Raw genomic sequence first — 15713 nt, 5'->3', positions numbered from 1 at the left:
TGAAGGCAAGTTAGCCAGTCTCATATGAAGGTGGAAAGGTTATCCAGAAAAACTCAGGTTTATCATCCAGCAAAACAGACAAACCAGCCAGAACACATGCAATTTATAAACATAGTTGACATTGCAAAGAGAATTAACTGCCCTATCACAAGCAGTAAGTAGGTTTATAAAAACCACATTATTTGGCTATGACATACCATTGAGCTTAACACAAAAAGGAAGATGGGATGAGATTTTATACTACTGAATGCTTTACGTAAATTTCTACATAAAGCATTTAGTAGAAACTCAGTATTCAGTGTTTCTATTTCAGCTGTTTTTTTTTTGTTTTTTTTTTTCATTTCTAATTTTTCTTAAAGTGTTATCTATTTGTTGCAATGTTATTTTTAAGTCTTCATCTTCCATGTTCCATGTAAATTATTCTTTCTTAATAAAACTCAGTAAAATGTTCTTTCCAGGATTTTTGTTCAATTAACAGCATGTTTATATATTCACATAATTCAGTATTTTGGTTCTGTCTGTCATATCATGTTCAAGCTGTTTTGAATAATTATCCCATAATTCTTGACTTATTTTCTTAAGCTTTCATATGTGTTATACAATTTTCTTCATTAGCTGTATCTTGTGCATATGCTAAAAAGGCTTTTTATTTTCTTCTGTTCTAGTAGTTTAACTTCCTCTGTGTTCCAAGTCCAACTCTTCATTTAATTTTAAACTGTTCTCTCCTAAGGGTTCACATATGCTTAGATCCTCCCCTGGCATTTTCAGGGCCTGGGGCAAGAGTACAAATGGAGGCCCACATACCATATGTCTAAATACAGGGTGATAAAAATTAAAGTATCCCTATTTAAGTAGGGGATACTTGAATGTGGAGCACCATCCAGTGATACAAATTATTATTATTATTATCTGAGACCTCCAGAGAGTCAAGGATTCATCGAGGGAGACTACAAATCATCCAAACCATCTGTCATACCTTCTTTTAAATTCTTTCACACTATATGTACTCACTATCCCTAAAGGCAAACTCTTCCACTCACTCTCTGCTCTGTGAGAGAAAAACCTAGCTCTTACCCCCTTTCTTGACTGTGAACAAATTTAACTTCCATGGATGGCCTCATGTTCTCTCCCTACCTTCCATATAACAAAAATCATCATACGATATCATATAACACCCATTCAGAAGTTTACAGAGCTCTATCATATCACCCCTCTTTCTCCTGTTAATGAGTCTGTAGTCCACATACTCACAATCTGTTCTCATAATCTAAATCCCATAATCCGATATAATCTTTGTAACTCTTCTTCTTTGCACCCTTTCCACAGGTTCTTTATCCCCTTGAAATCCAGGAGACCAAATGTGCACACAATAATCTAGGTGTGGTCTTATAAAAGAGGCAAAATGACTTCTTTAGCCTTAGATGTCAAGGTTTGCTTCAACATGGCAAATATCCTCTGAGTTGTATTTGTAACTTTTGCTATGTGACCTTTGAACTTCAAATTCCTATCCACCATTACATCAAGATCCCTTTCCTCCTCAGCTTCTTGTAGCATAACTCCACTAATATAATATTAGTGGAGTTATGCTACAAGATAACTTATAGATATAGTAATCCAGCCTTTAGTGTGATGAGATGACATTGGACATCTCATCACACTAAAGTGCATAACTTTACACTTACTAACATTAAACTAATAGCCATTTTTGGTTGTCCAAATTACCAAGTTATTTGAATCATTTTGTAACTGCTGAATATCAGTAGCATCCCTGATTGTGCTGCCTATCTTTGCATCATCATCAGCAAACAATGGAACATTTCCTGTTAGACCCCTCTCAAATGTCATTAATGTATAGCTTGAACAATGGCCCAAGGACTGAACCATGAGGTACACTACCAGTCACCTTAAATTTGGCAGATTCACACCCACTGTATACCACTTTTTGATATCTGTCTGTCAACCATCCACTGATCCAAGTCAAGAGTTCATATTCCAATCCTATATTCTCCAGTTTATGTGCAACTGCCTTTTGTGTAGTATCCTATCAAATGCCTTAGAACAATCCAACATTATTATAGTGTATCCATCCTCTTTATCAAACAAAAAGGGTATTATGAGCAGGGAAGTAGGTTCTTTGCATGGAGAGTGACTGATAAGTAGGATGCATTGTCTGAGAGTGTGATGAGTGAGGAAACTGTGAATGGGTTTAAAGCATGCTTCAATGATCTTTTTACATGAGAGTACAGACCTTTAACAATGAGTCCTTTGATCTCATGGAGGCTAGATGTTAACAATAATAATCCAACCCCATATCCTGCAACTTATGCAACAGCCTTCCATGCTGTCAAAAGCTTCAGCAAAGTCCAAAAGTATCATGGTATATATAAAAAAGTATTCTGATATATAAAACATATAGGTCTCTTCCATAAACTGTTACAATATAAGATGCACTGCACATTTATCAATGTTCATCCTTCCATGCTCATCCTGCAGTCATCCAATTTGATCAGAAAACTGTAGTGTAATATGATTTTTGCTGTTTCATATTACTGACTTCCTATACTCTGCAGACCAGTCATGATGCTCTTTAGACTGATGACTGTCCTGCTGATTGCTATGGCTAATGTTTCGATTACCTTCCTTATAAATCAAGGCTATGTGGCTCATTATGTAATGTCCTACTACTAACCTGAACCTCTGTAGATCTTTTCAACTACTGATTGATTATTTCTATATGAGACTGCTGAGATTTTAGTACCCCATTCATCCTTTGATATTAATTTCTTGATTCTTTCAGTGTATATCTTGGTAAAAGTGGCATGCTTAAATTTCCATCTGCTGATAATGCTGCCAACACAGTTAATTCTAGGCAAGTTTTTTACTAATGTTAGGAACAGAGAATTAATACATTGTCTTGGATAACATCTCTTTTGAAGTTACAAGATTTATAAATGTTCTTGCATGCTACAAAGCAGTCTGCAAACATTGTAATCCACTAATGATTTAGTCATGTCAATTTGTATTTATCTTGGAAAATTGCACATGTAACTTTCACTCACTAGCTTTCTCAATAAACTACTAATTAAATAACTTATCACCTCACTAACCAGCATAGTATATTAATCAGTGGTTTGTTCTGTGGTATGGTGATGCCAAAAGTGAGTGTGCATGTGTGTGTCGGAGGGGGGTAAACAAACATAATTTCCAACTTAAATATATGCTTGTATGTTTTGAAATGTTCATCATATTAATAAACATGACACTTTATCATTCCCCCCCCCCTCCCCTGATAGGTTTCTGTTTCTTTGACTAGCTGTTTAGGGCATTCCAAATAGCAACACTCCTATTATAATGCCAAAAAAAACCATCAAAATGCTAAGAGATTACTATGGTTCCCAAATGTTCTGCTGACATTTATTAATAAGCAGTTTCTATATACCTGAAGGAATATTTACTACAACACACAAGAAAATGGAAGCACAAACAGATCAAATGTCAATGAAATGATGTCAACGATGCAGAAAAGTCTGGCTGGCCAAGAACTTCAAACTCCACACATAATGCTGATGTGATTTTGGAATAGCAAAGGAATAATTTCTGACCTACTTCCATCAATGCCAAATCAGAACATGATGCCATTAAAAAAGATATGCCCACATCTGCTGCATCAAAGTGATTCAGCTTCACAATTCCCAGCCCCACCACCACACAAAGCCAATCTGATTCAACAATAGCTAGATTGCATGGGGATCATTATGTTCTTTCTAAAGAGGACAACACTTGTTAAACATTCCATACACTATGCCTCCCCATATGCAGGACATCTCCCAATAAATATTACTTAATGGAACATTTAGGGACCACAAAATTCATTGTGATCTTTTTCGATATGAACAAGAGAAACATTTGAAATGTTATAAAAACCAGTACAATATAACTTGGTTGAAAAAAGTAATAATAATAATAATAAAATAAAATAAGGATTCATCTTTCATTAGTATATTGGAAAACATTCATAACACTGATTTATGAAATAAAAGCATATGAGTAAAGGTAAATAGAAAAGACTTTTCAGTTTTATCCTCGTGTATCATATTTAAGTTTTTAGCAGCAAATCATATAACAAATCAATAAGCACTGGGTGTTGAACATTGGAATGCCATGTTCTGTATTTCAACTTTGCTGAAAAAGTTGAAAAGAAATATGAATTCTGGATATATTAATTGACAAATTCTGAAATAACCAAGACATTACAAGAATAAGGCAAAACATAATTTGTCTTAATTCTATAATAAAGTGACAAAAGGAAATGGCTATACTGTGATACTGATGATGCTTGTAAAGGCATCAACAGTATCACAGCTAAACATCATAAACAGAATACTACAGAAATACAACCTTAATGCCACCTTTAAACCTCCTGCAAAATTAAAAAACTTACTCAATTTATCCAAGGATCCACTTCCTCTGCTGGCCCAACTTGGAGTATACTGTATTCATTGCCTGTAATTTGTCCTATATAGGTGAAACAGGATGCACAATTCCTATCAGAAAAAAGGAACATAAACAAAACATTAAATTTAATAACTAATCTCAAATCATTGGAATAAGTGAAACATGGCTGAATGAAGATGATACAGGAATAGAAATGGAAGGGTACAGTATTTTTCGTGAGGAATAGAAAGGGTAGGAAGGGAGGGAGAGGGAATGCTGCTGATGATAGCAGGGACATTAAATCCACATAAGGTAGACATGAAAGGGGGGAAATAATGGCAATGGTTATGAAGCAGTGTGGTGTAATGTGTAGTTGAGAGGAAGACATATTTAGTTGGATGTTGCTATAGGCCTTGGAATGTGGAAGGTGGTGATGAAGAAATGTATAAACAACTTGGATTAGTGAACAAAGGAAGGGTAATTATTATGGGTGATTTTAATTATGACAGTATAGATTAGAACGAAGAGATAGCATTTGGGAATAAGAAAAATTTCTTGAGTTTCTTGAGTTCCTGAGAGATAACTATCTCAGGCAGCACATAAAGAAAGGCACGTGATGATCATGAGTTCTAGATCTGATCATTTCATCAGAGGATGTAATTGTCAGAGGGGTTTCACATTTTCCTCCAGATGGTGAAAGTGATCATGAAGTAATCACCTGTGTTGTGGCTAGTCATATGCAGGCTTTTGTGAGGAAAGGATATATGTGGAATTATAAGGCTGGTGATTATGACAAGCTTAGGAGATAACCTCAAGCGATAACATGGAACGAGGAGCTGAGTGGTAAGGAAATAAATGCTGCATGAAAACTTGTTTTTGCATGAAAAGAAATGCATATTAGCATCAATGTATGAATGTATCCCGAAGGCCAAAAGGCTGCATAAGGTGTAAAATGGATGAATGTGGAGCTTAAGCATGAAATCTGGAAAAAGAAAGTACTTTGGAGGAAGTACAAGATGAATAATGGTAATCAGTCACATGAAGAATATAAAAAACAAGACAGGAGAGTGACTCAGTAAGGAAACAAAAGTAGAAACCAAAGTAGAAATGAGCAGAAATTGGCAAATCAGGCCAAGAAAAACCCTAGAGATTTTTTTAGATATGTGGCAAATAGAAGGAAGAATGATCATGGAAATATGAAGTTAAGGGATGAAAGTGGTAAGAATGGTAACTGCTGCAGAAGACATTGCTGAGGTATTCAGTGATCAATTTATAAGTGTGTTTCATCCTGATCAGGGTGGAATCATGAGGAACTGAAGTGTAGAGGACATAGGAGAGGATAGCTTAATTGTAAGTGAGCAGGAGGTATTTGAGGAAATAAATAACCTTCATGTTAATAAGGCAATGGGATTTGATGACATATCAACACACACCTTAAGGGAATGTTCCAGTGAACTAGCAGTTACATTGGCATGCCTGTTTAACAAGAGTTTTGCAACAGCACAGGTTCCAAGGGAGTTGAAGGAGGGTAAAATTGTTCCACTGCATAAAGGTGGTGATAAGGCTATAGCTTCAAATTATAGGCCAGTCTGTATATCTGGAGTTGTGGTGAAGAGTAGGATAGGATACAGAAATGGGTTAATAACAGCAGTATTCTCTGTGGTTATCAGCATGGGTTTGTTCAGGGCAGATCATGTTTCACTAACTTACTTATGTTAATAACAAGGTGACAAATACCTTGGACAGAGGAGATGCATATACAGTGGTGCACTCTTTGGATTTTGCAAAGGCTTTTGATAGACTGCAACATGACAAGCTCTTAAATAAATTGAAACAGATGGGATTGGATAACAGACTTCTGTGTTGGATCAGTGACTGGCTGTCAGATAGGTATCAGAAAGTTGTATATGGGGAGTGAAGCATCTCGAAAGAGAAAGGTCACTAAAACTGATCCCTGCGGCACACCAGTGATGTGCCGCAGGGGTCAGTTTTGGGGCCATTGTTGTTCAATTTGTATGTTAATGAAATTGGGCTGGTTTTAATTAGTGATATCCAGCTTTTTGTGGATGATGCAAAACTGGGGAGAGCAATGCACAGTCAGGCTGATGTTAATGGCTTACAAGAGGACTTGAATAGTTGCATGAATGGGCAGGTAAGTGGAACTGTCAATTCAATGGTGCCAAGTATAAGATTTTGAGATTTGGTAAGCAATGATGGGATGCAAAGTATATACACTTGGTGGGGAAACTTTAACAGAAGTAGAGGAAATGAGAGATCTAGGAGTGATGGTGGACAAGGACCTAAAATTCAAGGACCACATTGCACAAGTTGTGAAGACATTACATTGAATAATGACAATGATGCGGAGAACCCTGACATGCAGAAATAGAGAGGTTATGATTCCATTGTATAAGCCCTTGATCAGGACTCATATGGATTATTGTTCACAGATTTGGTTGCTGAGTTTTCATGGTGATGAGGATATGTTGGAAAGGGTAAAGAGAAGATTCACAAAGGTAGTCAGTGGTCTTTGGAACGTGGAGTACGAGGACAGATTGAGAGAATGTAAGTTGCAGAACCTTTAGAATAGGAGGGAGGGGGGAATATGATTGAGACATATAAGCTGGTCAGGGGTTGTTATCAGGTAAACATGGAAGAGATTTTTCATAGAATGGGAGAGGGGAGTAGAACAAGAGGCCATTGCTGGAAAATGCATAAGGAGGTGTGAGCAAAGGAGTGAGAAGCAGGTTCTTTGCCTGGAGGGTGGTTGGTGAGTGGAATGCATTGCCTGAGTGTCTTATGGATGGGGACACATTGAATCAGTTTAAGACGCGGTTGGATGAGCATTGTATGCAATAGTGAGTACCTCCCACAATGAGTCTCCAACTCCATGGGGGTCAAATGTTAATAATAATAATAATAACTATGATAAATCCAGCCTTTCTGATCATGCCCTGAATACTCCACATAGAAATGACTGGAAAGGCACCTGTTGTTTACATCACACCAAAACGTGACATGAACGTAAATTTAGGAAGCCTGTGAAATTCTTATCAACCACCCTAATCTTAACAATAATGGTCTAAAAATCCCAAAAATATGGATGGCACATATTTACCCACATAACCTTTTCATCTAAGAGTTAATTATAAACAGGACTGTATGTAATCCAGAATCTTAACTCTAATATAACAAATGTCATGTTAAATTAGGACCCCACTTTTGTAATAAAACTATCTATATGAAATTGTCCTCTGATGATGTTATAAATAGAATATAGCTTTGATATAGTTATTTAAATTTTTTTCCAATAGAGTTCAGGCCAGTAGAATAACTGTTGATCAAATCATTGCCTCTTTGGCATACTGTTTGAAATGTAATACAGCCTGTCTCAGTGTATATATATATAATTTGTATCCTCCAGATGATGAGCTTAATATGAAGTTTGAAACATTGGGAAATTAAAATAATTGTTTCTAACATGGTTGTAGCCTCCATAATTTGCCTGAAATGAATGCTGATTATATAATAATCATTGCCATGTAACACTAAAGAAAGGAAAAAATAGTTCGTATGAATCTTCCATAATGAGCCTTCAAGATTCAATGTATAATAATAATAATACAGAGTATAATAATGTCTCAACTGTATATCCCTTTACCTGTCAATGAGGGCATTGAAAGTAAAGAAGTGATATAGCTATTCCACTGCTTAGATAGGCAATCATGTTCACACTATCTATACAACTGCACTCAAAATGAGTCACTTGAATTTTAGGATAATAAACAAACTTACAGTATTACACTTATCCATTTCCTTTCAGGCACTGATCTCCATATACAAGTGATACATTTCCCTCAATCAGTCCTCTATCCAATATGATCCATTAGTCTACTTAGCCCATATTTTTGGGATTAAAAACACCAACTGCCAAGGGATGATCTGTCAAATGTAAAGTCATTTGAGAGATAAATAGGTAATGTGAACACAAATGGAGATATCAGTTCAATGTTATTAAGCATAAATTTACACTCTTGCCATAAAAGATGCAAGGTGGAGTATTATATTGGTGTAGCTTCTCCAGGTTTTTCAGGATTTTGTGAATCTAACAGGTACATGATTTTTTGTCAGCCCAGCACAAGACAACTATCCTGCTTTAGAGATCTAAATTGTCTAAAATATTCCAAATTTGGTCCAGCAAAAGAAATGGATTTAGCTTAATCTTTAATCCACCCACATACTAAATGTAAAATTGTTTTATGAAGTGAAACTTTTTATGAGTGAAGGAAAAAAAAAAAAAAAAAGTAATAATGATGAGATACCAACAAGCATTATCATCATTAATAGCATTCTGTTTCAATATAAAAATGGGTTTTGTAATTATAATAAAATTTTCTTAATTTAAGCAACTATAACTAATTAAATTTATTAGTTGTGAAAATACTTTCTTTGCTTACACTTGCAACCTACAATAATTGAGTTAACGGTTTCCAGCTAAGGACTTTCACAAACATCCATGCTAATGAGTCCCTGACTTCTTGGAGGTCTATCTTAATAAAATGGAATTTGAACTACAGCCTCTTAGACAGCAGAGTATCTATCCTATGGGCAACCAGACTAGTATATATTCCATTTTATATTATTTATATGTGTAAAAACAGATACGAAAATTTAATATGTACCCTGTTTGAATCATATAAAGAAGTTAAGTAAAGACCTAAAACAAATGTCAACTTAGACAAACATATTCACCCTACCATTTTAGTTACAAGAATCAATTTCAGTCTTGATCATGCGTTATTCTATAAACTTAATCTCGTCTGAAAACATTTGAGGAAAACAGGCTTTTCACCTTTCATGTATGGAATAATATGACAAAATAAAATGTCTATAGTGGCAGAAGACATCTCATCGTTACAGGTGGAATATGTGAACAAGCACTATGTGCGCATTCTTAAATGAAAGTAATTAACATCCACACCCAATTTAGACTTCATTCTAATATTATCTGAAAACCAAAAAACGAAAACATGCAGAACCTTTACCAACAATTTAAGCGAAAATACCTTCTAGCTTGGTGTCATCTAAATATTTTCGCCATCTTCTGAATGCTTCAGCTTAGTGTTGTGAAGCTGGATTCTTATTTACTTGTGCGTAAAAATAATAGATAATTTAAAAATGGTCATAAACAACTGTGCCAAACATTGGTATATACTAGACTCTAGGTCACCCTTACCATGCAAAATTACTTGATACTAATAAATCGTACTCATATTTGGCATATAATGAAAACTGATTAATTTAAGATTGCGGTTTCTAACACTGGTGAAGCAAATCAGTTGAACTGAATAGATGCAAAGTCAATTTCTTCTTCTTTTTTTTTTTTTTTTTTAATTACAAACCTGACAACCCAAACCGAACCACGCCACCTGTTTCACATCTCAAGACAACCAGGTGATGTCTGCAACCTTCCACCGTGTGTTTACATTTTAGTGGCGTCGTACACAAATTTCTAGAGTACGTTGCTATCATTTATTTTAGATATGATAAAGTATTTAAAGTTTATTTAAGATAGAGAACACTAATTAAATGATTTATATCACAGGTATGAGAGCTGGTGCGAGTAGCATGTAGCCTGCCTCGATGAAACCCTGACTCCGTCGAGGTCATTCTTAATAATAAATAAAATAATAAAAAAATTATATTCAGGCAAAAGGGTGGCTCAAAAATTGATCTATCTATCTATCGTCCTGTAATATCACTGCAGGAAGAGTGAGGATTTTGAAAAAGTGGCTTCTCGCTAGCATAGAAAAATGGGTTGACAGAGAATCCACACTATGCAATAAACAGCACGGGTTTACTAAGGGAAGATCATATTTGAGCAACTTCTTTACATTCTATAATAATGCGACCATTGAATTAGATAAGGAAAATGTTCACACCATGACACTTTCAGACTTATAAGGGTGTTTCATCCTGATCACGGCGGAATCACGAAGAACTTAAGTGTAGAGGACATAGGAGAGGATAGCTTAATTGTGAGTGAGCAGGAGGTATTTGAGGAAATAAATAATCTTGATGATAATAAGGCGATAGGATTTGATGACATATCACCACACATCTTAAGGAAATGTTCCAGAGAACTGGCAGTAGCATTGGCAAGCCTGTTTAATAAGAGTTTTGCAACAGCACAGGTTCCAAGGGAGTGGGAGGAGAGTAAAATTGTTCCACTGCATAAATGCGGTGATAAGGCTGTAGCTTCAAATTATAGGCCGGTCTGTATATCTGCAGTTGTGGTGAAGGTCCTGGAGAGATTAGTGAGAAGAAGGATGCAAAAATGGGATGATAACAGAAGAAATCTCTGTGGTTATTAGCATGGGTTTCTTAAGAGGAGATCATGTTTCATAAACTTTTGTTCTATAGCAAGGTGACAAATACCTTGGACAAGGAAGATGCATATACAGTGGTGCACTGTTTGGATTTTGCGAAGGCTTTTGATAGACTGCCACATGACAAGCTCTTAAATAAATTGAAACAGATGCGATTGGATAAGAGACTTCTGTGTTGGATCAGTGACTGGCTGTCGAATAGGTATCAGAACGTTGTATATGGGGGTGCAGTATATCAAAAGAGAAAGGTCACCAGTGGTGTGACACAGGGGTCAGTTTTGGGGGCCATTGTTGTTCAATTTGTATGTTAATAATATTAGAGTGGGTTTGAGTAGTGAAATCCAGCTGTTTCCGGATGACGCAAAAGTGGGGAGAGCAATGCAAGTCAGCTGATGTTAATACCTTACAAGACGACTTGAATAGATTGCATGAATGCAGGTAAGTGTGAACTGTCAATTTAATGTTGCCAAGTGTAAGGTTTTAAGATTTGGTAAGCAACGATGGGATGCAAAGTATACATTTGTGGAGAAATTTTAACAGGAGCAGAAGAGATGAGAGATCCAGGACTGATCAAGGTTGACAAGGACCTAAAATTCAAAAGCAACATTGCACAAGTCGTGAAGACATCACATCAAATAATGGCAATGATCCAGAGAACACTGACATGCACAAATAGAGAAGTTATGATTCAATTGTATAAGGCTTGATCAGGCATCATATAGATTATTATGCACAGATTTGGTCGGTGGGTTTTCATGGTGACGAGGATATGTTGGAAAGGGTAACGAGAAAATTCACAGAGGTAGTCAGTGGTCTTTGAAATATGGAGTACGACGACAGTTTGAGAGAATGTAAGTTGCAGAGCATTGTGAATAGGTGGAAGAGAGGGAGGGATATGATTGAGACATATAAGCTGGTTAGGGAATATTATCAAGTAGACATGGAAGAGATTTTTCATAGAATGGGAGAGGGGAGTAGAAGAAGAGACCATTGCTAGAAACTGTATAAGGAGGGTGTGAGGAAAGGAATGAGAAGCAGGCTCTTTGCATGGAGGGTGGTTGGTGAGTGGAATGCATTGCCTGAGTGTGTTGTGGTTGAGGACATATTGAATCAGTTTAAGACGCGGTTGGATGAGCATTGTATGCTATAGTGAATATCTCCCACGATGAGTCTCTGACTCCATGGAGATAAAATGTTAATAATAATAATAATAATAATAATAATTATTATTATTATTATTATTATTATTATTATTATTATTATTATTATTATTATTATTATTATTATTATTATTATTATTATTATTATTATTATTATTATTATTATCATTATAGTAATCAGTGATAACAACATTAACAACAAAGAACTGGAAAAAATTACTAAATATCGAGACCTGGCAATCGAAGTTGGCCGACTGTGGCTTAAACACACCAATGTCATCCATATAGTTATCGGTGCACTTGGTGCAACTTCAAAGAAGCTATCCAACTATTTACAGCAATTAAAAATCAATGAAGTGACCCCATATGACCTACAAAAAACAGCCTTACTTGGAACAGTCCATATTTTACGATGCAACCTGACGGACTATTCTTAGATTCTTGGGTAGAATCTGAATTGTTCTGAATCACCAGTCAAATTTTTATTTATATGATATCTTGTTTTGACTGTGTATCAATTATGTAAATAATAATAATAATAATAATAATTTTTTTTTTTTTTTTTGAAAAACATATTATCTTTTCTGTACAGTGCGAAAATTCGATATACAAAATGCAGAGTACATTTTATAAATATGAATATACATTTTTTTTAAACTAGCTAAATATGGATTGGCAGCAATGTGCACTCAATTCGCGATACAATGCAGTAATGCAGCATACACACACAATTCAATAATAATAATATTTTTTTTTTTTTTACATTTCATTATGTCTCAGTATAAGTTACATACAATAATAATATTTACAGTATTTACAGTAAGGATTATACAGAATTTTTTTTTTTATATGTCTCAGATGAATTGCATACATAGTTGCTGTAGTAATTATATGTATATAATATTTATAACGCATTACAAGTGTGTATAACAGATACTTGCGAGTTAGTAATTTTCTTCCTCGAAGCTTAGCAGAGCTTATCTGAGGAAGATAATAGATGACAGGGGTGGTGGTTTCATGATTGTGTTCCTATAGTGGTCACAAGCCAGGTGATGATTTTACTGTTTGTTGGTACGTGCTTGAAAGACTTGGACTGCTATTACAGTTTAACTTTTTTTTTTTTTGTGCAAATAGGGTTGGATTTAGACATGGTGTGTTTGTTTCTTTGTGTTCTTGTAGTGGTAGTTTTTTGAGAGGGGGGTTGTCGTGGTTTGTGTGTGTGTGTGTGTGTGTGTGTGTGTGTGTGTGTGTGTGTGTGTGTGTGTGTGTGTGTGTGTGTGTGTGTGTGTGTGTGGTGGGGGAGAGAGAAACAGGAAGTTCCTAGGTTTCTGTTGTCGAACGGCAGTTTGTTTATCATGTCAGGTACGTAGAAGTTTCGGGTGGATTTGCCGTAGTGATTGTTGTACTTATATGTTATGTAGTTTGTTGACTGTGGTCTTGTTATTTGATATGTTGTTCTGGTTACTCTATATGTTGGGCTGTAGTAGTGTTTTAACATGACTGTGTAGTGGCATAAGTGTTTCACCTTAAATATTTTGTGTTTTGTCCATGCTTCCTGCATAAGAGTGGGTTGTTCCCAGAATATCAGTTTTATCATTTTATCTTGCAACCATTGTAGCCTGTTAAGTCTGTAGTCTGCACAGAATGCGTATGATGTGATTGCATATCTTAAAATGTTTTCACATAATGCTTTATAGATTAGTATTTTTATGTGGGTTGGGGCAATGTCTTTTAATCTGTATAGTTTGCTTGCTATTATCCTAAGCTTGGTATGTAGGTAGTTTGAATGGCTATTCCAACTTTGATCTGCATCGAAGTGAAGTCCAAGGTAGCGTGTTGTTTTCACCTGTGTGATGGTTGTGATTTTAGGTTCTGCACTTTGTGTATAGGAGGATGAATGTTTCATAGTGAGATATTTAGTTTCTATGGGCAGGGTTTGGGGGTTTTTGAATATCATTAGCTTTGTTTTTCCAGAGTTTATATATATATGTCGCTTTCGGTTAACCAGTTAGTGATTTGATTTATGTCGTGTTGCATATTTTTGTAAGCGATTTTGGCAGTGTTGTGAATGGATACTATGGCAGTGTCGTCTGCGTACTGGAAGATTTTACTTTTTAGGGGGTGTTGGCTTATGTCATGTGTGTATATGTTAAATAGAATGGGAGATAGGCCAGCTTCTTGCAGTACTCCACAGGTTACATGTACCTCTTTGCTGTGTGCTGATCCTATACGTGTGATGTGCTTTCTATTTTTCGTGTATGCTTTAAACCACTGGAGTAGACGACCTCCAATTCCGATATGGGTAAGTTTCGTTAACAAGGTTTTATGTGTTAGTGTGTCAAATGCTTTTGTTAGGTCAATGAATACCACTAATGTTATTCTGTTTTTATCCAATGCAGCGTTTATTAGATCTGTGAATAATAATAATAATAATAATAAAAATAAAAATAAAAAATCAGCTAACGCCGATTATGGCCATGCTAAACTCCTCTCTGTCATACGGTGGCAACAGACTCACCATCCTAACGCTGTCACTCTTTTCTTTTGCTACCTTTAACAATACTTTCAAGTCCTCTCTCATAAAAAAATTTATAGCCTTTCAATTCATTCGTACCCGCCGCAACTATCAATTCTTTCACCCTCTGTTTTTGCGCTCTAATACTCTCACTTACATCCTTAAATTTCTCACCCGGTAAGTACAATTTCGTTAAACTCTCATCTATCACACCTCTTAATAACAAGTCATCTTTCTTTCATTTCTGAAACTCTCCCATTCTTACACTTATTTTTACTTTCAAACACTTGCTTATTTTCGTTAGCCAAGGCACTCTGGAAGAAGTTTTGCAGGTGCTCCAACTGTCGCTTCGCACTGTGTATTACTCCGCGTAACCGTGCGATCTCATTCCTTACAAATAATTCCTCATTTTTTTTATTATTTAAATCATTTTCTCTCTGTATAATTGCTTTCATTCTTTCTTTGATCACCGCTCTCATTGCTATCGTACAACATCGCAATTCCCTATCAAGCTACTATTTTCACCCCCATCCTGGCTTTCGTCTACCACAACTATCTCACGAACTGACACATACGTCAATTCCTCACTTTTCTTACACTTTCTGCACAGTCTCCCACCACTATCATTGTCCATCCAAACTCCAGCCTCTTTCGGGTAAGCACATACACATCACACTGGACAAACTCCTTTACATTAAAGTTTTTGAGCAAAGACGTCCTATTTCGGGCCTCTAGAGGGATTCGTAGTCGTATGTGTGTATTGAAAGCTTCCGATAAGATAAGTGTTATTTTAAGTTATCGTTGATAAAATTACTTGAATATTACGTAGTTTTTTTGCCATGCGTAACTTAGTGTGTATGTTTGGGTGTTTTTGGTGTTTCATTTTATAATTTTATAAAATACGTTAAAAGTAAGTATGGCCACCGTACGAAGGAAAATGTCGGCCAGTAATGATGGTTCGCCATCTTTATTCAAGAACGGTAATATAAAGGAGATGATTCAGTGTACTATCTGCGAGATGTACGCTTTGCGGAGTGCGGTCGGAGTGTAGTTAGATGATAATAAAGGAGATGATTCAGTATACTATCTGCGAGATGTACGCTTTGGTGAGTGCGGTCGGAGTGTGGTTAGATGATAATAAAGAAGTGAATGTGTGTATAAAATGTAGGGAGAACGAGGAATTAAAGTGTATTTCGGGTCGTGGGTGTGATATTT

At 35.8% G+C, this 15713-nt stretch overlaps 1 protein-coding gene across 6 annotated transcripts in view; it reads right to left on the bottom strand.

The window, feature by feature from the left end:
- Positions 1-9846, bottom strand: part of LOC150108403 (protein O-linked-mannose beta-1,2-N-acetylglucosaminyltransferase 1-like) — a 378713-nt gene extending 368867 nt beyond the window's left edge. For 4 of the 6 annotated variants that reach the window (XM_090415824.1, XM_090415821.1, XM_090415825.1 and 1 more), the window contains exon 1: positions 9671-9846. The gene's annotated coding sequence lies outside the window, so the exon portion shown is untranslated. Of the gene's footprint in view, positions 1-4441; positions 4545-9500 lie in introns of all 6 variants that reach the window. The other 2 variants (XM_090415822.1, XM_090415823.1) reach the window with 2 other exon arrangements.
- Between the last annotated feature and the right edge of the window lie 5867 nt (positions 9847-15713).

Source organism: Typopeltis vanoorti, chromosome 3 (genome assembly GCF_054136105.1).
Source record: "Typopeltis vanoorti isolate ZY-2024b chromosome 3, IOZ_Tvanoo_1.0, whole genome shotgun sequence".
NCBI classification, from domain to species: domain Eukaryota; kingdom Metazoa; phylum Arthropoda; class Arachnida; order Uropygi; family Thelyphonidae; genus Typopeltis; species Typopeltis vanoorti.
This window is presented reverse-complemented; position numbering and strand designations above follow the sequence as displayed.